This window comes from Clinocottus analis, unplaced genomic scaffold (genome assembly GCF_023055335.1).
Source record: "Clinocottus analis isolate CAN_PGR_092001 unplaced genomic scaffold, fCliAna1.0.p SCAF_2, whole genome shotgun sequence".
NCBI classification, from domain to species: Eukaryota; Metazoa; Chordata; class Actinopteri; order Perciformes; family Cottidae; genus Clinocottus; species Clinocottus analis.
In genome coordinates, this window is record NW_027175931.1 from 9,945,288 (window position 1) to 9,969,882 (window position 24,595).

Sequence of the window (24,595 nt, forward strand, 5' to 3'; positions counted from 1 at the left end):
CCTCAGTCAGTACAGCTTCACGCAGTGACGAGCGGTTGTATACTCTCACTATTTCTGATTTGTTTAACTGGTGAGAAACAAAGACTTTCTGGGTAATACTAATATTCTTGAAACTAAAAATCAGTAAACATGCTGTGATGCCACAGGCTGGCGTTTGACTGGTAGCATATCCAAAGTAGACGCTGACCTGAACAAAACAGGTGATCTGTTACCCGCTGTTCCTGTTATTATTTATTTTATTTTATCATCTGTGTGTTTAACTTAGTTTATGGCATTGGGATGCTGCTAGTACGACAAAGAATTTCTCCTTGGAGATTAATAAAGTACTTTTCATTTCATTCATTTCATTCATTTCATTCATTCATTCATTTATTTAATCATTTTGTTTCTCTTCATATCTGACCGGTATTTCAGACACCCGATCAGACATGGAGCTAGACACACTCGCACAGTTCTGGACAACTGGAAAACATTTCACAGCTTCAGACATTGACATGCCAGTCACTGGCTATAATTGATTTTCTTCTAAGGTGTAAAAAAAAGGGTTTCAAACCCCAGTATTGATGTAACCTCTCTTTAACACGACGAGCAAACGTGTTAATGTATATGTGTTAGGAGACAAATACTGAGGCAGACTGAGACAGTGAGTGAAGATAAATGTCTGTGAGAGAAGCAGACAGTGGAGGCCGCTCAAGTACAATAATGGGAGTTGATGGAGATCAATTGGTAAATTACATGCCACACTGATTATCAATCTATAAAGTGGCTGCTCTTGCACGCAGCTGAAAAGAAGAAGGCCACACCAATATGTGTGTTCGTAGGAGATCGGATGCAGTTCACACATACATACCTGTGTATGTGAGTCTGGGTGAACAATCCTTTACAGTAAAACACATACACACACACACACGCACACACACAAAGGGCAGTGACAAATGAGTCTCAATGTATTGCACTGTCAGCAACACTAAATTACAAGACAACCGGACCTTTTTAGGCGAAAATACAATACCTGAATCAGAAATAGGTTTTCTGCACTTCCCCTGTTATTCATCAACACGCTAATTGAGCTTGGACTTAATTTAATTTATGGAAGGGTTCCCAAAGCATATCACATCCATTTCCCTGTTTCAAGGCGGTTTATTTGTTATGTCACTTTCTGTGCTTTTTTGTAGTTTGTCCAAGCAACTAATGAGTGATGCACAAACAGTGACGGATACTGGAAAAAAAGGCTTTTCATTAGAATGTCGCCCTGTTTGACAAGAGGTGTTGAATACCCACATGCAGTGTCTCTTTACCACATTTCCTTAGATGACAAATACACACAATCTGTTCAAAATCTCTGACAACATATTTATTATTATTATTATTATTATTATTATTATTATTATTATTATTATTATTATTATTATTATGTATTATGCACTTTCTGCTTTGTTTTTTAAAGCACTAGATTGTATATGTACATGGACAGCACCTGTTTATTCAAAAGAAGATGATAATGTCCCATATATTAACTTATGGATGAGTACCAAATATAGACAGGCAGAATGAGCAAATAAATGGTAGTGAGTATTAATTAATTAAGCGTATTGATCAATGGCATCTGTCAGAGCAAGACCAATACCAGGAGGCTAAACAGTGAATATTAGAAATTGTTCGTGCAAGTGTTATTTATTTACGCTTTGGTAGGTTTAACATTTCATTTTCTGTAGCTGATAAACACTGATTCGTTAATAAATGAAAGATTGTTACTCCTTTCATAAATAATTAACAATTTAACAAAGCATTATCTTAAAAGTCTCGGCTCCAGGTCATGTATTAAATCCTCATTATTAACAACTGTCAACATACCTAGAAGATTACAATGTGTCTAATTAATAATATATGTGATGATAAGAGTAGGGATTAGAAACCATTACTCAGTGCCGACAGTATCAGCGGCAGACACATCCACCATTTGTGTGTGTCTGTCAACAAAAACACACATATCATTGCCACATAATTGCCAGTCTACTGATATCCTCTTTATCTTCCTACCACGGTGAAATAATCATCCCTGGTGCAGAAGATAAACCTCTACCTTTCCCTTAACTCCACGTCATGTTTGTTTATCCTTTCTGTGTCTCACCTGAAGCAAAGCTTTGGAGCTTAAATCGATTTTTAAAAGCAAAAACACAGACGAGAATGAAATAGCTTCCAGATGCATCTCAAACTCACATATATGTATAACAATGGGACCAATAACATGTACAGTAATATTCACTAAAACAATTACCATGATATAAATACAACTCTCTCGGAAACTAAAACCAAATGAACAATTCAAGATTAGTCTAAAGAATATTCTGTAACATAATCAGTTTGAAAAGAAATATGTTGTGAGTGGTTGAGGCAAACCTTCGTTCAAGAGCAAATATTCCCAGAACAGCTTTAGATAACAGACAGGAAATACAAAAATCACATTCCAGTGAAGCAGTAATGGAAAACATATTATGAGGACTAACTTTCAGATGTGAGTACATTGTAGTCTACTCAATCCATTATTAAGAGGCACAACATGAGGGGAGAAATTCTGATGTGTACTGATACAAGTTACTCAATGTCTGTGAAAATGAATTAAAGAGGAAGAGAATAAAAGATGCAAACTTTGGTTCAAAGTAACAATAAGTCCCTGTAATAATTCAAAGGCCCTGGGGAATGGCATCAGACACAAAGCACCGTAAAGAAGATTTCATACACAACATTTCTTTGATCTTGAGCAGTGCAGTTATGTCCATGAACATTATTCCTCAAAGCTCCATCACACACCAGCCAGTGTGGACTGTCGGACCGATTTTCTATTATGTAAAAATGTAAAAATGTAATTGACACATGACAGTATTAAGAAAAGAAAAACACCAAAGTGTCTGATTTGCAGCAGAATTAACTCTGGAGTCAGACTTTACATCCTTAAAGCCTTAAGCCATTTCACAAAATTATAATGCTACTTATCGGCCCCCTCGTCAAACTTCTCAGCAATTATTTAATTATTGTTTTACTTTGTTAAGCCAGTTGCAGTTATAATCCTTAAGATTGTTTATACCATTCATGACTAGCATCATCAGTATTAGCTATTCAGATTAGCATTTTAATTACATAGCTGTGTAGTGGTTCTCTTTCAAATTGCAAACCAGATTTGAAGGAAACACAAATCGGACAAATTGCACTTGATGTGGAAAACAAATGGCAGTGTGAGTGTGCATTTCTTGACAGTTGTACTGTGTCAGACAACCGATGGTCCTTTTTAGTCATCCAGTCAGTAAGTAACTTAATTTGATTAATCCCCTTGGCCCAAGATTTTTGTTTTCACAAGGATGCATTGTCTTTGTATTTCTGACATAGTAGTTGCAAAAAGTTTCCCCTATGACTAATATATGTGTGATTTTTAAATGAAACCAGGCACTTAAAACTCCTTATCAAATCCCCTTAGAGTTATTATATCTTGAAGCCAAAGGGGGTTGTATTTACATTACAAAAGGCATTTTTACGTATTAAGTATTGCGTGGGAATGTTATTTAAATTTATGGCAGAAGTCTTATGTGAATCAGATAAACCTGTCATGTAAATCTATATTAAAGTTGATGAGCAGATCTGTCGTTTCATTACTGTTTTTTACAGTTTATCTGCACTGAAAGATTTTTTTTTTCCCCAAATGTTCATCACTGAGGTCAATACAGATTCATTATCAACCACCACCTCAAAGACAACATTTTGATCTGGAATGTTCATGACTGGCTGGAAAAATTATAAAACACTATTCAACATTAGAAAGGTGGCCACACAAGGTCACCAACGCACTTCATGCTAACAAAGAACAACGGTTAACACATAGCAACAGTTGCTTGAAAGCAGTTGACAGAATGTGCTCAAAGATGTGTTGTGTGTGATTTCCACAGGACGCTGACAGGGTAACAGCTCTTGTACACTGGATGTTGAATAGATAAATGATGGAGAATGATTGTGAATTTGCTTAACACACTACAAATGACGAACTATTTAATGCCAATACCTGCATGTTACTTTAAAAAAATGAATGCAAAAATGCAAATTGGTCCATATTTGTATCTTCCTGACAGCTGGATCATTAGTTATTGATTCAGATGATACTGCCTTATTCTCTAGGTAGGGGAAGTCAGAGAAGGTCAGATTAAGTGTTAGCTCTACACAGGACAGAGGCTGATGTAACTAGGTTAAAAAAGTGAATAGTGTCACCATAATTCCTCATCTACATATATATTTGTTTGTTTGTTGAGTTGATAAGGTATGAGTGGGATATCCAGGTGGTCAGAATAAGACAAAAAGAAAAAATAAATCATGCTGTGAAACTAGTCAATCCTACGGAACCGTTTGTTTCTGTGTGATGTGAGCTTGTGTGTTATACAGAACTGTATTTAAAAAATAAAAAAAAGAAGCATGCAATGCTGTTTTCCTATTAGGAAATGAAACTCAGAGAGCAACATGAGTCTTACTGCAAAGCCTGATACCACTTTTACAAACAACACCATGTTTTCTAACATTGTGACCTTTTTATTTGTTATGTAATGGATTCAGTTCATTACACATTCTCCTTGGGGGAAAAGTCAATTAAATCATTATTTGCAAGAAAACAATTATCATCACAAAGACTCATTATCGCTGCAGTCCTTACGACAACCACCAAAACAGACCAGCAAGGTGAACACCCAACAGCAATACTAAATGTCAGCCACAAATCTGGAGGATGAGTGATCCAAATGGCTTCAAATCTTCACAGGACTTTTATATGATGGCAGAAAGACTACACGCTTCAAATTTATTGTAACAGCTCAATGAGTTGGCAGCAGAGCACAACAGCTGGACATCCACACACACGCCCACACATATATGGACACACACACACACACAGTGAAAAGCCAGTAAATGCTGGACGCCAATCAACTGATGCTATAAATGTCCTGTGGGCGCAGATAATACTGAGAATACGTTTAAACCAACACCGAACTATCCCACTAAAGTGAGGAAATCCACACAAATCAGACCAATCCGGTTTAGTTTAGATACTGCAGTTTTTAATGGGAGCCATCTTGATTTTCACAAGTCTTCTTATGGCTGTATGGCCTATGGCTGTTCTAGTAATTTGTACTTCACTATAACCTGATTTATGGAGTGCTTGGCACATCAGCGGCAAATAGCTCCCAGTTCTAGAGGGGGCATCTTCATGGCTCGATCTGAAAAAGAGCTGGCTGAGAGACAAGCCCACGCCAGATGTCTGACCCCATCTGGCCTCTACTGTGCAGTAAACCAGTTGATGATCATAGAATCTATTTCATGCACACAATATCCCTGAATCTGACAGACAGTTTGGGCTAAACAGAATAAGCAATTTAAATACAAGTCTGTCATAGCAATTATTATTATCATTATCATAATAATTATGTAAGTCCCCAACTGACAAGCTTCAACCAGTATATAATATTACATGAGGGTAACAACATTGTTTCCCTAATTGTTTTCAACGAAGCATTCAATTGCCTTTGTCTAACTATAAAATAAAGAAATATACCTACATGATACACCGTTTGGCAAGAGTAAAACTCTGCTTCAAAAGACTGATTTATAGTCTGTCAGAAAGGAAACAATATCCACTGCAATCATTTTTCAAGAGTAGCAGACTAGCAGTTGTGGAGGACTCTGAGCATTTAATTGTAGTTAGGTGTGTGTGCATATCTGACAAATGAGTCAAGTGGTCATTCTCTTTCAGCTTTGTTTTTGGACTCGACACACTCCTAAGGGAAATATCAAGCGCTTTATCTGTTAGATGCCCCACTATGTTCACTTGCTCGTCTCTAGCTTTGCTGCTGTTGGTGCTCTGCAGGTAGTGTTCAGTGAGTTTTTAGAGTTTTTTTTTGCTCTGCAAGTGATACCATAAGAGCAATGTTTCTAATGGGGTCATAGGTTGTCAGCATCTAGCTGCCATTAGTGGTTCTCCGCACTCCTCTCAACAGAAGCTGATCCTCAGTGTCTCTCACATACAGACACAACCCTCTCCACTGTCAATCAAACCATCATCAAATATGCATCAGAACCCTCACAGATGCCTGTAAAGTAGAAAGAAATTACTGCATATGTGCGAGTGACAGAGATCTTGCATATTTGAGGTTTGAGTGTGAACTTGTATGTGTGTTTGGATCGTTTGTGACACATGATATATACATTTCTGTGTGAGTGTGTGTGTGTGTGTGTGTGTGTGTGTGTGTGTGTGTGTGTGTGTGTGTGTGTGTGTGTGTGTGTGTGTGAGATACACCTGCTTGCACATTTCCTATGATCTGTAGAGTGAGCCTCCACACTGGCAGCCTCACATTCATATTCAAAGAAACTCTAACCCATATTTTACTTTTGTAAAAGCTCGTTGTCTACCATACTGACATAAGGATTGCTGAACCCCAATAACTACCCAGTGAGTATTTTTCCATTGAAAAGACCATTAATATACAACCAAAGGTTCAAAATTGGTTCAAAAGTGAATTATTTTCACCAACTATTTGAAGACATTAATTGAACGTTCACCTTTAGTCACCTATAATTCACTGGGATTTGCAATAGATGATTATTTTTTGTCCTCAACATTGGGGAAATAAGAGTATATTGTGATTTTAGAGGCCTCCTATTTTTTTTTTGTTGAAAACTGGTTGATAGACGTTTTGATCAAGGCCTATTTTTGCCGTCTTTTCAAACAGCTGAAATGCGGTTAAAATGATTTATTCAGTTGTAGGTTGAAAGAGAGATGATTTTAGCTGCTTTGACTGTATGACACCAAAGTAATATTACACTGCTCTGTAAATGGGGTCTTGATGAAGACGTGATGTACACGCCTTTTATGTTTTATATAAAATGTCATAAATATGGAACTATAGACAATATGTTGCCAACAAGATGCTACCTGGACATAAAAAATGTACAGTTCTTGTAACATATGGGAGTGCTTACTGCTCAAACACGCATGCACAGATTATTTGGCTCAGACTGCTTCTACAACTTTGACAGTAGCATCGATCCAGAGATTATTTACCGGACTAGCTGAGCGAAATGAACAAGCTGACTAAATAAACGTGAGGCTTCATGCTAACTATACACTTTGTAAGTACTTCAACTACTGGACTTGTAGAGGAGATTTTCAAAATAATTGTAGGATGACACAGTATAAACATTGCTCTTAAGTTGGAACTTACTATGGTCAAAATATGTATTATATTCAACAGGAAACTCATGCTATAGCTTGTGCGTGTGAGTGTGTGTGTGTGTGTGTGTGTGTGTGTGTGTGTGTGTGTGTGTGTGTGTCCAAGTAAGTGTGCACCTCTGTGTCTGTCCAAGGCTAATCTCACATACTCACTATTTTTGGTGGCCAGCTGAAGGCTGCATGCTCGAGGACCTCTTGTTATTGCAGTGACACCCATGAGACGGAACTGAAACAGTGAGAGCCGGTGCACACATCTTCATAGATGGGTGAGCAAATTGGGGTTTGTATTCATTCAATCACACATCACAGTGGTTGTTGCAAATTTAAGCTGCCAACACTGATAAACAATGATTGTTTAGTTCCTTGGTTTCACATCGTCTGTTGCACAAACGGCAACTATTGCTGATCTTTAAGAACCGAGCTGCTAAGTCCTGATGAGTGCCTTCATGTACAGTAGATTGCCCTCTCAAGTCTAATTATTTCTCCTGAATACTTGCAGACTATCAGGCTCATGGTGCGTCAAGTGGACCATTTCAACCCAGCATGGTCTGTTCTTTTAACCTGTGTTAATAAACACTCATTTTGTGAACTGCTGAGCGGTCTGCATCGATGCTGAGGGGTTGACTGTCCCTTCAGCAACTGTTTTCAAAACCGATGACAAGGTTGGAACATATTACTACTAATTCTGTGAAGAAGGTATAGCTACAAATTAGTTGCTATTAATGCATCAGACAGTGTTCTAAGGAGCCTACATCCCATTCTATGTAATGGTAAATGTTCCGTGACGTTAAGATCAAGAAGCATGGGAAGGTTCTTAAGTGCTTAGGAAGTCTTCTATAAGAGATGGGCTCTGTGCATTCATTAATTTGTGTGTTCACTTGTAATACTGTTTGCAGAATTACAAGTGCACTGATTAGCAGAATAAAGTCTACATTGTTAAAGCAACTCAGAGCCCCATGAGACCTGTGAGCATTTGGGCATCGAGCTGTACGATAGAAGTGCAGTACATCCACACACCGGGACAGGACTGCAGTACATTTAACACATCTAACAATTTCCTAAGTAGCTGTATGAAAGTAAAAGGTGGAGTTGTACGTGTATTCTGCACATTCTAGAAACAAAGAAACTGCAAAACATCTAAATTGATTATTAACATTGAAAGCAGTTGACAAAATATTTTAAACAACCACCCAAAAAAAATTCAAACCACATCTCTGTATCTCTTTCAGCGGCAGGGTTGATACTGGGGCTGATGAGCACTGTGAGATGCTGCTGAAAGCTCTTGAAAAAGCAAAGTGACCCCTTAATCAAAATTATGAGTGAAGAAAGAACAAATGCCGCAAAATCAATGTGAATAATTATGCATGGTTGGCTATAAGTAAATTAAAATTAGTAATAATTATAGAAATTGTCAGCTGGATTGCTTAAGAATATTCTGTATTTTATCATTGTTTAGTCTGCAATAACCTATATACCTATAACTTTTTGTAGCTATTGTCATTGGTCAACATAATTATTCAATGTATCTTTTATAAAGTGCCCCTTAGCATTCAGTAATTGGATCTCCAATTCCTTGACATCCCACAAAACAATATGTGCCGTGCTTCGTAAAAGGCCTGGTCAGACCTGGACAAAGAGCCTGCCAGCTTCAATCACAATGAAAAACAATTTAATTTAATTTAAAACGTGACATTATGAGTGAAGATTAAACCTGCACACAATACTGTATGTAAATATCAGCGCACTTATACACACCAGAACATAAGGAGCACACAGAAAGACTAAAGATGGGACATAAAGAAAAGAAAGAGACAGACAAGCACGTCAGACGTGGGAATTATTACAGGTGGTGTATAATTGTTAAAGACCTTCCAACTGAAAAGTTAATACATTTCTTTCAGACTTCCTTCTTTTTATCAGCTAATTCCATTCATTTCACCAATGAAATCTGAACATTTCAACAATGGTTACCTTTTCTTTTTTTGTTTTATCCTGTGATACAGAATTTGTTACACGCACACAGGAATGCAAGTATTTCTGGGCTTAATCTAACACTCTATAAAACATCAACCATCACAAAGGTTGCAAGGTGTCTGTGTTAGCGTTTGTAACAACTAAGAATGGATTTAATTGTGAAACAGTATCATGGTATCAGGTATCACATGCTGATCTATTTTCAGTCATTTATTCAAGCAATGATAGCCATTGCACTCCAGGATGCACTGGACTCTGGAATCTATTGTAAAACATTGCTGTTGGAAGTGAGTAAAGTACAGAATGGTCTGAGCAACTAAATACCAGATCACATTTTTATTGTGGGTAACATTTCAAAGACATTTTGCAGGTATAAAGGACTGCACTTGCTGTAGACAGCTTATGAACATAAGTGTTTTATTAAAGCTGGGAATAAAGAGAGGCTGTCGAAATCCCATCCATGCTTTTTTTGGCACCTGCCAAAACAATTAAAGACAGGCACTGCCCAGAACTGCTACAACTTATCTTCCAAATGACATTAGCTCTAATATTTTTAATTCTGGATTCTTTTGGGCCAAGTGTGCACTGCACTTTTTGTGTTAATTTACAATTGAAATGTAAGACTATTCTGCCTGCAGAATTAAGTGTGGGGAATGTAATGTGAGCAAAGATAACAGACACTGGTGCCTGGGCAACATCAGACTGATAAATGGCAACAGACATACAATGATAGAATACTCTGAGGCAGTAATTTGAAACTCTGGATTTGTGCAGATTGTATATACACTATCATAACTTGCACATATACAAACACACACTCCCGTGCAAGTGTGTGTGTGTGTTAAATAAATTAAAGAGAGCATCTTAGAAGAAGGAATAGAGACAAAGGGAGAATGAAAGATAGTCACAGAAGGAATATGGAGACAAATTACATAAATATGAAGGGGGCAAGTGATGGGAAGATGAAGAGAAGGGAAGAAAAATGAGTCAGTGAGAGCAAAACTAAGAGAAAGGAGTGACAAGTGGATAGAGATAGAGCGAGGCGTCCATCCATCCATCAAGCAGGGTTGCTCCAGTCAGACAAGTGTAATAGATGAGGAGAGATAGAAGAGAGTGCAGACACTTCTCTTCCATCTATCTGGGTTCGCTTGTCTGGTCTGTTCTGTCACCCCAGACCAAGACAATTACAGAGGAGAGAGGTACGGTGAGACTCAAACACATGGATACAAACAGAGAGACTGACGCGTTTAAGCACAGAACAGCTGTTTAAGTGAAGTAAAGTTTAAACTACTCACTGATGTATCACTCAACTAAGTGGCGCACAAAAAGACCACTATCCTCATGATTAGTTCCTGATTAGCTCTGAACCAGCCGCTGAGCTGCGCAGACACTTAACAAACGTATCATTACTTAATAGTGAGCACGGTGTGATGATGCTAGGAAGGTATCGCAATACCCTGCCGTTACAAAGAGTACTATACCCAATTGGATTAGTTTCTGTACTTTAAGAGTGACAATGTTCTAATAAGTACCATATTTAATAAAGATGCACTGATTGGTGTTTTCTTTGGGCTGTGTGTGGCTGTATTGTGCACCCGTTCATGTTGTGTGTGTGGCTGTGATGTTTCACAGCTGTCTGGAGGGAAATCGCCAGGGAGATGATAATCACTACAAATAAGCTACTTTGCTGTTGGCTATATTGTATGTCATTACCAGTTAGCGTCGCAGCATAAAACGTGTGTCGTAGGAAGATAGCAAGTCTACTCAACATTCTTTTAAGTGCTTACGTCTACAGTCTGATCTCAAGTGCTGATTGGTTAGAAGTTAGTTTTTACATGATGCTGCTAGAGCTGTCCTTGACCAAAGACATTGTAAGGGCCATTTTTGCATACTGTTGTTGTGTTGACCTCCCACCACTGGGGGCGCAAAGCCAACCGCTTTGACCTGTCGGCCCTATATAATTGGGGGAGCGATTAGTTTCAGGTGTTGCTCACTTTTGACAAAGCAAACAGTTTTTTGACCGTTCGTTTTGATGAGCATGTTTGACATATGTTGATGAGACTGGAACGTTTGAATATTATTTTGGTTTGCACAGAATAAACATGGACTCATATAAAGGATCTTTGTGTTTAATTTTAAAACGCGTCAATCAAGAAAGTCAAGGTGAGCAGCCAGCAGTTGCCACGTTGAATAGGCAACGGGGACACTACAGACATTCTTGGTTGACTAACACGTGAGATTTTATCTTCTCAACGATTTGATGGACAGATCTGTAAAGCTGATATTTCCCTTGATAAGTCAGTTGTAACCTAGTTGTGGATGACTGACAGGTAACCCTTGATCTATTGTAGTTTGGATCTCATTTGTAAGTCGCATTGGACAGAAATGTCTTCTAAATGAGTAAATGTAGAAAAATAGATGACAGGTTGTGTGTGACTTTGCAGATGTTCGGAAACATAAAACCAAGACGCATGATTTGTCTCTTGGTTTGTGAGTATTAAGAAAAAAGGGGCAGAATTTCTGCACACCAGTATATTTTTTGGACTCAGATTGGTAAAACTATATATATATATATATATATATATATATATATATATATATATATATATATATATATATATATATATATATATATATATATATATATATATATATAAAATTAGATCCCCATATTGTTTTTAACACAGACTATAGCTACTGGTTATAACTGAACTTGGTAGTAGATTGTCAGTTAACAATTTTAAACAGTGTGTTTTTTTATTTATTTACATAGTCAAAAGAAATCAGCACAATCTGCTTTGAACTGTGACATAAACTAAACCAAAAAAGTCTAAAAATCAGCAATACCTGTTTCTAGCTAAAAGAGAAAAGACAATAAATCTGTCATCTCCCAGATATGAAGTTTATAAACTTACAGCATGCTGTGGTTTAGCTGAACGGTGTTATATCCCCGTGCCTGACTGCTCAACACACCACCTTTCTAACACCCTGCTGCTTGGCATTCAGCACGCTGCTCGCTCCTCTCTTTCTCCTGGCACCGGCCTCCCTCCTCCTCTTCACCTCTCTCTCTCCCTCCGTCTTTCAGCAGCATCCCTCACCCGCTCTTCTCTGGCGAGGTGGGATTGCGCCACTGAACCAGCATCTGTTGCCACGCACACACACACACACACACACACACACAAAGACACACAGGCTAACTGTGTAGACATTTAAACCCCTACTGTAGTGGGCAGCATGTCACTGTGTTGAGAACATCATGATGACATATTTTGGACATTAAAACAGCATGTTTCCATATCACGGTCTTAACACCTAGGCTTCATGACGAAATATTCTCACCTTATGCTCTTCTTTTTTTCTTTAATTTCTCTCTGATTTCTTCCCCTCGTCCTCCTCAGTCAAACACTATCATAAAGTGTCTCGTCCTTTCCTTTACTCCCCCTCCTGCTCCTCCTTTCGCTTCTCTCTTCACTGCTCTATGCATTCACTCTTCTCTCCGCTTCACCCAAACACAGAATATGTTCTTAATTGACCCATCTTGTTGAGTAAAGGTCAAGTAGCCCCAAAAGCCTCCAATTTCACATTTTTCTTTCTTCTTACTATCTCCAGCCTTTCTCTTTTCTATCTTTCCTTCCGTTCTTCAGTCTATTTATTCAGCCTGTCCTTCCTTGCACGTCTTTCATCACTTTAACATCACTCCATTTTTGCCTCTTGCAAACATCAGTCCCGTGCTGCAGACCCAAATCAAAACCTTTATATGAGAATATCCATACACCAATGTGTATGAATAAACACCTCAGTGTGAGCCTCACTTTTACATGCAGACCTCCATACATCGCCTTCCCACGGTTATGAAACTGTATTTTTCTTCTCTCTCTAAAACTCATTGAGCTTCTCTGTGTGAGTTCCATTTCTTTTCTGCACTGTCTCACTCGCTCAAACAAACACATCAATCAATTAGACTTACTCTCCCACCGAATTTACACTTCTCTTGAGCTTCATTATTCAATGTGATGGTGACAGAATGAAAGGTGTTTGAGCTGATGGCAAACAAAGAAAGGTTTTATAGTTCAAAGTTTGTTCAAGAGGTGTGAAGACATTGTTTCTACCCAATCGGAAAATATAAGGAATCATCATGGCCATTAACGAGTCAGAACCACACTAATAACACACTATAATGCTGAAATCCATATACAGCTTTAATAAAAAAAAGCAGTCTTAGATCATGTTGGATCCATGTACCAAAGTAAAACTGGACTGTCGTTTTTGCATGCCTCTCAATAATCTAAATAGCATCCTTCTGCTCAGAATGAAGCCCTCCTCTTCACTTCTTTGACCCAATGTGATTCCTAATAGCCTCCAGGAGACATAAAGTATTGTTCATTTTCAGCTCTTGCAGAAGTTGTGGATTTATTCAAGGAATACTTCACCCGCAAAATGATACCTTGTTCACCAAATAATCACCCTGAGTTGCCTTATATTCTTAAAGAAAGTTATGTTCCTCCACAGGGACCAAGATTCAGAAAACGAAGAAAAGTCTTGATGAAGTGTAGATGGTGGCCGCATTTAACAACAACAAAACTATATTTAAAAAAAAAAACAGTAAATTGTTGATGCAGAAGTGTTTTAAATAGTAAGGTTTCAGCAAAAAAGCATAGGTTTGGGAAGTAGCGAGCATACGACTGGATAAATGGGAGTTAGATTAGAGCAGTGTGAGAGTGTGTAAACAGATGTTGTGACAAAGTTTTGCTGTTCCCATTGAATTCAATTCGTCAAGACTTTTCTCTGTCTTTTGATTCTCCGTAGGCATAAGAGAAATACAGTTTTCTTCACAAATTCAACATAACATGAGATGAGTTAATGATATACGAATAGTTGTTTTGGGGTGAAGTATTAATTCAAGAGACTCTTCCTTGTCACTTGTCACATGTCATATTGCCATCAATCACCCACCTCTGCTGCACTCAATTAGGAGGAAGAAAAGAACCCGGCTTCTGAGTGACAGGACAGAAGCATACGTGCTGTATGATTGCATTGTTGAACATTTTCTCGAAAGGTTTGAGAATAGTTTTTCATTCTCACTTTCTGGGCCCAATTATCCCACAGATATGTTTTCTGTGACCTTCAGTCGAAACCCGATTAAGCCAGATGGATCATGAAGCGCCACTTTCACGGCCTGTTTTCATACTGGCCTTTGTCTCGGCAAGACGGTTTGGCTTTTCCAGCACACACCTTTGACCTGGCAGTACAGTATATGTGAGTCGGTCACGCCTTAATCCATTTTAACAGCGGATGTTTAAAGGAATAGTTCGACATTTTAAGAAATATGCTTCATGACGCTCCTGCTGGGACTTCAAACAAAACAGACCACTCTCTTTTGGTAAATATGTACGTAGGGTTAGCAGGCACTTAGCTTAGCGGATAGATGGATGGATGGATGGATGGATGGATGGATGGATGGATGGATGGATGGATGGATGGATGGATGGATGGATGGATGGATGGATGGATGGATGGATGGATAGATAGATAGATAGATAGATAGATAGATAGATAGATAGATAGATAGATTAATCCCCAGTGGAGAAACTCATGTGTCACCATAGACAACAACAGACTCATAGGGACAACAACAGACAAGGTGCACAACAAACACAAAAAAAACTGATTACAAGAACAAACACCAAAACATGTTAAATGAAACAAGACAACAAGACACATAACCAACATAGAAGGATGCTAAATTTAAAGCTAAAAACCGCAACTAAGGGTGTTCATTAAAAAATCGAACTGCTGCCGGGACAAAAGACTTTCTCAGTCGAACACTTTAGCATCCTGAATCGCTCACCGAGTGAACTTTTGAGTACTTTAAAAACACAGTCTAGCGGATGGATTTCAGAGGAAACAATATTTTTTAACTTGGCCCTTTATCTCTTTTCTAAAGTGACCTATAATGAGTCCAAGGGAAGGCCAATCACTCAGCCAGCCTTTCTGATCATCTTATTGATCCTGTTTTTATCATCCACAGTCATGCCGGCCCCCTCAGCAGAGCGCAGCATAAAAGAGGACACTCGCTGAGATCCCCAGGTAAAATACATAAAGAAGCTTTCTGCTGATGTCAAAGGATCTGAGCTTCCTCAAGAAGAAAAGTCTTGACTGAGCCTTTTTAAATACAGCATCAGTGTTCTTTTTCCAGTTTTATTTACTGTCCAGATGGACCCCAAGATATTTATATGACTGGACAATTTATATAGACAGGAAATAGGAAAATGGCCAAATTTACAAATCCACCTATCATGTCTAAACTTAACCAATGAACATTGTTTCTCATTTGTCTATTAATACAAGAAACAGGAAGTTACTGCACCAGGCCAAGCATTTGTCCAGTCTGAACATGTTGCATATATGTTAATTGGTCAATTTAAGAGGTTTTATTTGTCAATCCAAGTTATCAACAATTGTTAAAAAACTGTCTAGCCAACTGTCTGACATTTTTTTCTGTTACAGTGACTATGTTTATTCAACTTTGAAACATAATTTTTTTCAAGAAATGAGAATATTTAAATGTATAATGGAATATTCAAATCAAACTACTGCAATGCTGTTAATGCACAGTAAAGGCTGTAAAAGCTACAGTCACTGAAACAGCCTTTTAGTATAAAATACTTGATTAGGCTTTTATTATAAAGCAACTGCACACATCCTCAGTAATGGTGATAGTGTAAAGGTGACTGGACTCGTCACATATACATACATTTAGACATTTTCTTTTATTCATTGGTGCTCACTGCAGAAACATACATTTTCATACAGAACATATGGTCAACTTAAGATGTTGGTTGAGGGATTGTGTTGCTTTTTAATAGAGCGAGGCTAGCAGAATCCAGTTTGTATGCTAAGCTAACCCGCTGCTGGCAGTTGCTTCCTATTTACCATGCAGGCAAGAAAGTATTGTCATTACTCTTAGCATTTCTCAGCAAGAACACAAATAAGTTCCAATGTCACAATATGAGACTGTGAGTCTTGAATTGATATGCTTATCAGGTTGTAGGTAATGACAAACAAGATTATTACATTAACTTTATCTAAATGAAATTAGATTATTTATCAGTTTTAACTATTATTATGCTAACATGCTAAACAAGGGTGATTACATACAGGTACAAGACATAAAACAACGATTTTTTTCTGACATGAATGTATATATTTAGTGTAGTGTCAGGGATTCTGTGACTATTTACGATCATCATTAAACCAATTTAAAGTCTCAACATCTGCAACATCACCAATAACACTGAGGACAATGCTTTTTGTTAGATGAATATTGTTTGTTTGTGTGTTTGCTTGCACCGATAACTCCCAATTATATATAGAATTATGCAATGAGAAAACTAAAGAAAAACATCTGGCCCTTACAATATCTTCAAGAGGCACTTTAAACAATGTATTTTTATTTTTGGACCGCCTGTGTAAACTCTGTTTCCATGGCAGTCTAAGAGTTTTCATTTTTTTAATGTATAATGCTATTTATGAGTGGGATATTGTATGAGGATGCCTGAGCAGTGAATCTCAAATAAATCCATGACCATATATATCGGATATAGCCCAGAATACTGAGCATGTTGGCACGCTGACTGTGACAGAAATGTCAGTAACTAAGATGATTTAGAGAACCAAGTCCCAGCTCATTACTGCCCACAACTACTAATTACACACAAGCATGATTGAAATGTATTTCAGTGTCGGTTTGGAGGAGCCTGCACTCTCCTTGCTATATTTGCCAAGTTTGAGGCTCTAAACTCAATCTTAATAAAAAAAAATCTTCTGTCAGTATCTGAGTTTTACTGAGGATGTCGTGGTGCAAATGAGGTCATGATCAAAGACGCAAGCTGAAGGCAAGTGCTCTTTATGATTCCATTCACTTACAGCATTTCCCATTGCAGTACAGCATGTTAGCATACTGATAAGACGATGATTACATACATTAATATTGTGGTCTGTGATGCATTAAAAATGTGATCTTTCTCTGCCAGTGTTCCAAGCTGTGTTAAAACATGTTAAAACCAAAACATGCAAAACCGCTTGACAAAAATGTACTTCAAGCATGAGAGATTGAAATATTGAACCACATCTAGAGACCGAAAGACAGTAAATGACTTCCCCCGAACCTCATTTAATCTTGCATGTGTTTACATGTGTTTTAAGGGGGCTTATAGCCATTGCAGAACCCCATCAAAATGCAAATGGAAAGTTAGGGAGGAGAGAATTTACCAGGTAAAGAGGAGCTGATGAGCTGACACAGCAAACTAAATTCTTGGCTGTGTGCAGCTTTCTGTGGCTTCCCTCTTCTTTCTCTGTCTCTCCTTCTGTCTCCATGGTGCAGCAATGACCATTACGCAGCAGTCCGTTGGATAATGCCATGCAGTTGCTACAGCATAGCACTGTCAGGGTATTCTACACTTGGCCTCCAGCATCATGCTGCTAGAGCTTTGAAGGGATGATTTCAATACCACCTTCAACTCCTCGACAATGTCTTCTTCTCTATCTATTTTATTCCATTACCTTCTCCCTTCCTCTCTTATTTGATTTACTCACCTCTCCAGCAGTCCTCCCTCTCACCTGCCATTATATCCTCCTATCTTCACCTCACCTATCACCCAGCCCATCTCCTCTCTGGTCCTTCTGTGTATTCCGTCTTGTTTTTTTTTCTCCCCAATGTAATAGGTTGCAACAATCTCCTCCCTTCAGTTTTATATCTATTCATCCCTCATCTCCCCTTCTCCTCTAAACTCTCAGACTCCTCTTGGCCCCTTCTCCTCCCCATGCTATGTGATCCCATTTCTGCTCATATCGTGCACTTTCTCATCTCCTCTGATACCCTTTCCTTCACACTTCCAATGCTGTACAGCCTCCTCGGCATCTCCCCCTTCTTCCATTTGTTCTAGCGAAAATATATCACCACCTCTACATCGAGAGAAAATACCAACGCCATTATCTCCCCATCTGCCTTCCCTTCTCCCTCCCCCGCTCTGTGTACTCAATCGGCTCTTCTAAAATTGCAAATGAGCCTCTCAAAAAATGTTGCGGCACAAATAAGCGACACACAAAGCAGAGAGTGCCAGCGGGAGGAGAGGAGGGAGGAAGGAAACAGTGCGATAATAGGACAGATGAGAAAAGTAGTTAAAGAGACTGTCATACCTGCGCGTCTCCCTCTCCTCCTCTCCGGTTAGGTGGAGGTTGTTTCTCCTCCAGTTATCTCTCCCTCTTGTAAAGCCAGCGGAACAACTCCAATCAGCAGATAATAACCTATGTTAAATAATCCTCCTCCTCCTCGTCAGACAATTTTTCAAACCAAATAAAAAAATCATATCCACTTTTTGGACCTGTGGTCTTGCACCTGAACTCTTGTGGTCGCGCTGCGGGGCTCCCGGAGTGGTGGTGGTGGTGGTGGGGCAAGCGGTGCGTTTCAATTAGTTCCCGTTGAGTTTGCATTAAAAGCCCGTTGCAGGTAGGCCTGCACGACCAGTGGAGAGCCGATAACCTCCAGCGATCCGGTGTCCGCCGCTGATTCACTGGGACAGAACTGTGAGCGTGGATAAAAACGCCGTCAAACCGGCGCACAGCCACGTTGCGCGCCCATTCGGTCCCCGCATGAGCTTGAGCGTTTCCGTTAAGTCCTTTAATCGGAAATGTAAAGGAAACACCCGACCGTTGGGCAATAATATCTCTCTGAATCAGTGTCCAGAGTAGAGACAATGCACGGGGAGAGTGAAGAAACGCTCCGTGCAACCGGGCACGGTCGTCGTTTTTGGGCTACTCAGCCGGTCTCCACGTAAGCTCCCGTTCAGAAGCTATTACGCTCTCCCAGTCAGCAGCTGTCATTCCTGCACCAACACCACATTTCACTCAATCACAGATATTTGCATTGGACCTGCACTACGTTATAAAATAATAATCCTTTTGTTTAGTTTTTGCTCGGTAGGCTAGTTGATTACCCGCCTTAACATATTAAACAAAAAGAGTACAAAATGTGGATAGAAAAAAAAACAACCCCGCAGAATCAGAGGATCTTGGCAAATGGTCGTCCACCCCTTCTCCACCACAGAAGTGACTTTGTCTTGACCTCTCTCTCTCTCTTTCTTCTCGCCGCGTCGGTCTCTCCAAGGAGAGCCGCTGGACAACAGTGCGTACTGCCCGGTGGGTGGCAGCCTATAGATGGAGGCGGTATAGGTCAGAACAAAGATGAATAATCCTGCTTCAAAACCAGCTTCGAATCATTCCTGTCTTTTTTTTCCCCCCCTCCCCTGTCGTTAAAAAAGCGTGCTGGTCCGCCACGGTGAACCTCTCCGTCCCCTCCTGCAGTTACTTTCCCACTGTGCGGCTTTTTGTCCCAGGAGGCGATACGCCTCTACCCGCCCCTCTCCAGCCGCTCTCTTTCCCTCTGTGTCCGTGAGCTGCTCTGCCTGTTGTCAAGCCGCTGCTCCGGGATCAGCTGGTAACAACGGATGGAGACGTTATGACGGATGAGCGTGATTCCATCGCTGGGGCATCGTGCCTGGGAGAAGCAGCCGGTGGAGTTTGTAACGCACACCTACACGACCGGATGTGTTCAAAGTGAGGCACGGGGACCTCAAGAGGGCCGTGGGAATGCAAAGTGCTTTTTTTTTTTTAGGTAAAAGAACTTTACAAAGGTGGGGTTGAGATCAAAATGAAGGCTGCGGTTTGAGGCTGGGTGTGGTCCGAGAAAAGCGTGCCAGACGTAAGCGGGTAGTGGCGCCACCCTGGGCAGCTGGTCTGACCCTATTACAAGATGGTCTCTCATTACGACTTTATCTTTTCCCCATAACACAAAATCAGGATCAGAACCAGGTATGTTTCCATATGAGGATTTTGTCTTGGTGGGTAGTGCATACATTAGACAAACAACAACAATCAACATAGTGCATAGCACAGACATAGAAACATATTACATTTACAATATTATATGAAATATAAAATAAAGTGCACAGACAAACTATACACTGTAGTACACGGTACTATAAACAAGTGTACTGTGAGTGTATGTGAAAATCTAATGGGAAAGCGGCATGTGCATTTAAATATGGTAAAAGTAAACATTTTTCATTTTAAATATGATATCTGTATGATCTGGGATCCAACACAAGGAACGTTTTTACAACAAATCATAGTTTATTCTTTCAGTGTACATGCTCACAATCTCCCAAAAGCACATTGCATATCATACAATTCATGTTGAGCTGTAACTTACCTTAGGTGTACTTCTGGTTACCAAATGAGGCAACATTGGTTGCTGATCGAGCAATAGTTTGATGTTTTGCGAGTTTACGCTTATGCTCTCTTCCTAAAAGTTTGATGAGAAGATTGATACTTTACAGTCTAAATATAACGCCACTGTTATTTGCCAGCAAACTAATGTAGACAACAAGACTCCAGTAATGTGTTGTGGCTATAAAGCCAAGACATCCTATGGCAGATACTCACCATAACACCACAACCGATTAAACAAACAAGATAAGTAGTGAGCCTTTGGGGCACTTGAGGATTGGTTTAATTTTAACAGAGCCAGACTAGCTGTTTCTCCTTGTTTCCTCTCTTTATGTCAAGCTAAGCTAACTTGCGGGCAGTACATTTATCTACAAAACAAGGAACATTTGTCTGTCTGTATGCTATTTATATATCAAGATCCGCTTATCCAATCTACTTCACACTGAACAACAGTGCACTGTTCTCAAGAAACCAGTGTTTCTGACCAAAAGTAAGTCGTTACTTGGATGTATTTTTTCCCTGTGAGAGAGACTGTATGGCCCGATTCCACTGTCACCCCCTCATGTCTTTAGCCCTTAACTTGAAGTCACCTGAACAGTTGAGTGTGAGAGGTCGCAGGTGCTTGAAATGGTGTGAATAGTTATGGGTCAGGACATTCTGGCCACATACAGTGGTGACACCAAAACATGTAGATTGAAGGTAGTTTTTTCTTGCCCAATTTGAAGGACTTTTTACGGTCAAAACAGCTTCGGTAAGCAGAAAATAAAAAGTTGATAAACAAACCAAATGTGTAATGTACCATCTTATGCTCTGAATGTTAATGTCTCTGTTTAAATTTAATGTAAATTTAACTGTCCTGTCTTCCCCTGATAAGCTCCTGTTTAAAAAAACTACAAATAGTAGGATCTGCAACATTGCCGTACACATTCTCTCTCTCTCTCTCTCTCTCTCTCTCTCTCTCTCTCTCTCTCTCTCTCTCTCTCTCTCTCTCTATATATATATATATATATATATATATATATATATATATATATATATATATATATATATACATAATAAATAAAAAATACATATCTGTCAATGTCTTTGGAAGTAGAAGTACCTTGTAAGGAATATGCAGTTGATTTGCATATTTTTTTAAGGTGCTTTTGGTTACGTCCGGGTACAATGAGTTTGAATACTATCATAATTCAATACATTTAAAATCAGAACATACGAAGAAATCTTGGCCTTGTATTTTGTTACTATATCTGATCATTAGTAGCAATGCAGGCTTGTAACAGAGCTATGTCAATGCAGGTGTAGTGTTCAGAACCCAAAGAAGCACAGTGTCAAGTGTGAATTTATTTGTATGAGCATTTTTCGAGAAACATATTATATGGTGCACCGCTGGCAGAAGAAAAAGGAGTTCAGGATTGTGGTTGTTGGAGGTGGTTGGGCTGGGAGAGCAGAGCATAATAAAAAGATAAAGAGCATAACAGAGAAAGACAGAAAGAACAGATAAAGAGAATGGGCAGAGATCAGACGGGGGACAGGAAAATGAAAATTCTGCAGTTTGGCTTCATTTTCTATAACCTTGTTGTTGTAAGTAGAAACACCTCTGGGATATGTAGGCTAAAGGTCAGCTGAATAAAAGTTTGGGAGACATTGACCGATTGAGAGAAATATTCTTGGTGGGGAGGTTTTGAAATTGGCGAAACAACATGCGAAAAAGTCACTTTTGGTTGTATTTGAAGACGTAATGGGAGGAGACTTTAATAAGCCTGCAGCAGAATTTCTTTAACTATTGGTCAAAACAAGGGTCAGGGTCTTGTTTCTGATGGTTCTCATTCAGTAATGTTTTTAAGAGGCTGTGGCTCCTCAGGGAGAAAGACAGTTTGCTCCTTTTATTATCCTCAAATGACAAAGAATCCCCAACCTCAGGATCCTGCCGAGTTGCATTATCCGAGCTGTTTTACGATCAGTGCAACTAAATACATATGAATCAAGCAATGACATTGAGTTCATGAGCAAGCAAAACACAAAGGAGTGGAAAGAGGGCGAGGGAATTAAGAAGAGAGACAGAGGAGCGTAAGGGGCATAATTTATTTATTCAATATATTCTAATAAACATCAAACATGATTTTCAAAATGTAACAATTATTTAGAAAATAACATCTTTAATTCTCACAACAGTGCAGAGCCCAGAGAGGTTTGAATCAGCCAGCTGGTCCTACAGCTTCATTCAGTTAAATAATCAAACTAAGTCTTCACAGCATCTGTCCAAACCAAACTACAAAGGACAAGAACACACTCTTTACGCAAACTGGAAACACATTAATCTCTAAATGGACAGTTTACATAATAGCAAACTACCAGAGGGTGACTAATAAACCCTGGATGGAAATGTTGAAGAAATAATACACACTCAGTGAACGGTGAAAAGGTGAGAGGGCACTTGATCCTTCTAGAATCCCATATAAAACATGCTTTTTTGAGTCAACAAGGGTATGTTGCCACTGCAGCTTAATATATCTTTAGCACATAAATAATTAGTTGATAAAAAAATACCCAGCAGAACGAGACAAAATTGCTATATTGTGATGAAGTATCCGAGTCAGCAACACTGACGGTCCATCCCTTCAAGCCTCTCTCCAAAGCCAGTCCCCAAAAATTATCATTGTAACGTTAAATTAACACGATCAACAAACATCGCTTGTTAGTTCTCACAGCCATCAAACTAGCAGCGTATGGAAAACACATAATTACTGCACGGGAAGAATGCATAGAAGCTATGCAGAAAGGCAGTCTGTCATATTACATTCAGGCAGAATTAAATGAGTGGATGGGTTTGTTACAGTCCTGCAACAAGATACCAAAGTTTTTAAGTTTTTTTTTTTTTTTCTCAAAGCATTTGATTCATGAATTGCTTTTGGGAAGCAATTCCAATGAACGTTAACATGAAAAATAATAATTAATAAATACAACATTTATATAGTTTGACAATTTGTGTATGTTCCTAGTTTTGTATCATTTCAAATAACAATTTGTTGGTTATTGGACTGTGTTGAACAACACCAGCAATTTAAGAAGGTCACCTGTAGCTTTGGATTAAAGCAAATGGACACTTCTTCATTGTTATATGATATTTTATAAAACATTATTTTATTCATCATAAAAATATGTATTATTATTTCAAAGCCAAACTACATAAGTCCTCTTTTACCTGCTTGGAAAAAAACAACCCATGTAAACCTTTCTAATCTGACACAACTATACTTGGTTAAGTTGGTTAGGTAAAAGGAAACCAACACTGACCTTGGTAGGTAAAAGATACAGACACTTGTGTGTCACATGTGTTACCCGACCTCCCTCCATAAGAGGCTGTGTGAAGGTATAACCACAACGTCTGCCTTTGCTTCCTGGAAACCACAGACAGAAGAGTTGACAAGAGCTCTTGAGATATAGTCATGAGGTTAACGTAAACATGTTATGGTTTACGCATTTCAATAAATTATCAGCGCTGTCATTTTTCTGCTGAGAGCAATCTCCTCCTTTAGAATGTTTTAGTTCAATTGATTGTGTATAGCCCAAAAACACAAATGAAAAATGGGTCTTGGGCTTTACAATCTGTACACATAGTTGGAGTTGAATGCTTTAGGAAAACAAGTCCAACGCAATCCAGTACAAAAAAAAACCCAAACACGTCCACGTTATTCATTTATAGCATATGTTTTCTGATTTACTCATTTTCATATCTCATTTTGGTTATTCAGTTAGCAGTTGTAGCTGCTTTGTGGTGTTTGATTGTCATTTCAATACCGAATCGGTTGTCACTGCCGTGGCGACATGCTGTGTTTCATAACCATAAAGCGTCTGTTAAGTTGAGAGGCAGAGATAGAGAAGACAATGAGGGAGCACAAGAGATAAACGCAGAGAGGAGGAGAGAAAATGTAACAGAGCAAGAGAGGGAGGCAGATAAAGAGGGACGGAAGACCCTCCAGCCGATTCAGCACCATGGACAGTGTTACAGCAAGACTCAGCAGCACAAGGCCGGAACAAGCTTTATCCTCAGAGAGAAAAGCCAAAAGCTCTTCC

General features: G+C 39.0%; 1 protein-coding gene across 3 annotated transcripts in view; it reads right to left on the reverse strand.

The window, feature by feature from the left end:
* Positions 1-19,689, reverse strand: part of zgc:172282 (leucine-rich repeat and fibronectin type III domain-containing protein 1-like protein) — a 148,280-nt gene extending 128,591 nt beyond the window's left edge. For 2 of the 3 annotated variants that reach the window (XR_011077968.1, XM_068585565.1), the window contains exon 1: positions 18,431-19,688. The gene's annotated coding sequence lies outside the window, so the exon portion shown is untranslated. Of the gene's footprint in view, positions 1-18,430 lie in introns of all 3 variants that reach the window. The other variant, XR_011077967.1, reaches the window with a different exon arrangement.
* Positions 19,690-24,595: the final 4,906 nt, after the last annotated feature.